Raw genomic sequence first — 2,188 nt, 5'->3', positions numbered from 1 at the left:
TATTTGATTTTGCCGTCGGCTTTTTTCCTTCGGCATTGTAGCATCACCTTCTGTGTATTTTAATTTATTTGATTTTGCCGTCGGCTTTTTTCCCGTCGGCATTTTAAAATCACCTTCTGTGTATTTATTTTATTTTAAAATTGTCGTCGGCTTTTTTCCCGTCGGCATTTAAGCATCACCTTCTGTGTTTATATTTTATTTAATTTTGCCGTCGGCTTTTTTTCCCGTCGGCATTCTAGCATCACCTTCTGTGTATTCATTTTATTTTAATTTTGCCGTCGGATTTTTTTCCCGTCGGCACACTAGCATCACCTTCTGTGCGTATTTAAATTTATTTTATTTGGTCGTCGGCCTTTTTCCCGTCGGCATTTCTGCAAGTGTTTTAAATTAAAATTATTTTAGCGTTGGAATTGTTGACCGGTGCCATAAGTGCTACGTGTGAGTGAAGTGAAGTGATTCTGGGCCTTGAAGACTCCGATTGCTATTTTAATTAAGCCTTCTGCAAATATTATTTTTAAATAACCCACAACTGCCATTGGGAAATTAGCATCGCCTTCAGCGTTTTTATTTTACTGCCTTCTGCATATTTATTTAAATATTATTCTTGAATTAGCATCACCTTCAGTGCCATATTAACTTAAAATAATTTTATATAAGCCTTCTGCAATAACTGTGATTTAATTTCTCTTTACATATATTATCTAGAATCACCTACAGTGTATTGAATATATTTTAGCCTTCTGCAAAATACAAAATATTAATTAATTTCTTTTAAAAACAAGTGCCTAAAGAAAATATTGTTATTTAGCATCGCCTCTGCATCAAGCTTTCGTTGAGACTTCGGCCGGAATCACTAGTGTGTGTGTGTGTGAAAAGTGAAGTGTTCTTGTGTTGACCGTTCCGATTGCCATAAGCCTTCTGCATTTAATTTTATTTAAATTTTTATTAAATTGCCTTTTTATAAATCCCAGTTTGCCGTCGGGAAATTAGCATCGCCCTCCGCGTAGAAATAAAATTCCTTTCTATCAGTTGCCTTCTGCAAAACATTTTATGTTTTTTAACAAATATATTATTCTAGTTAACGGTTTGCCCTTAGAAATTCAATATATTATATCAAGCCCTCAGCAAACAAAATTATTTTATTAAATCGCCCTCCGCAAGAACAAACTTTGAATTTAAAAATATTATTAGACAATTAGTTTATTAGCATCGCCATCTGCGTAATTAATTAAATTAAGCCTTCAGCAAATAAGCTTTCGTTGAGCGGTCCGCGAGAACATTGTGCTTAGTGTGTGCTGTGTGCGAGATTCCCGATTCCATCTGTTCCGGCGACGAGATTTTCTCCAAGCGGCGTAGTTACATCGAGAGTTTTCAAACCGGCAAATAGTTTAAAGTTTTTATAGAGTAGAATTTGAAATCCCATTTACAACCTAACCCAATCTCAATTAGCTCCCCAACTAAACCTTATTATATAAAACCACATTTATTTTCTTTTTTCGATTCTCTCTCCCCCTCAGCATTAAATTTCATAATATATACAAAAAACTAACATTAGAAATAGTTTTTCAAAACACTTCACAAACACATTTTGAACCACCATTCGTAAAGTAGAAAAATTTCCCAAACCAGTAGAACTAACAATTTCAATTTTCAAAATCTATCCTAACCAAATTTCAAAACTCTCGTAAAACTAACAAACAAATCTCCAGTAAGGGAGCGTAGAGCAAGGTGACTGGAAAGCCATTTTACCTGTATCCCGTAGCATAGTCAAAAATATAACGGGACATTTGGCCCATTTTTACCTGTAATGTTGAAGCACACACGTCTCCTCACGTAGTTTGTCACTTTTAAGCACTCTTAAATTTCATTCATTTCATTCATTTCATTCAAATCTCGAAAACTCTGAAAAAACTTAAATTTTACATAGAAAGCCTTCTGCGAAAATTTTAAAATTATCCCCAGTTCAGTTTTTATCCATGAGCAAATTATTTTCAATTTAAAAAAAAAAAATATATTTATTTAATTTTTTCACTCAAATATTTAAACGAATAATTGTTAAAAAATCCTTTATTAAAAAATCCTTTATTTAAAATAATTACCTCACATCGCCTTAAGCACAATAGAGCAAATTAATAAATTACAATTTCAAATTCAACGCTCAACAATTAGACAAGCATACTTTCCATCA

The sequence above is a fragment of the Anopheles coluzzii genome (genome assembly GCF_943734685.1).
Source record: "Anopheles coluzzii chromosome X unlocalized genomic scaffold, AcolN3 X_unloc_6, whole genome shotgun sequence".
In the NCBI taxonomy this organism is placed as follows: Eukaryota; Metazoa; Arthropoda; class Insecta; order Diptera; family Culicidae; genus Anopheles; species Anopheles coluzzii.
The sequence above is the reverse complement of the archived record's forward strand: the minus strand, read 5'-3'. Positions refer to the sequence as shown.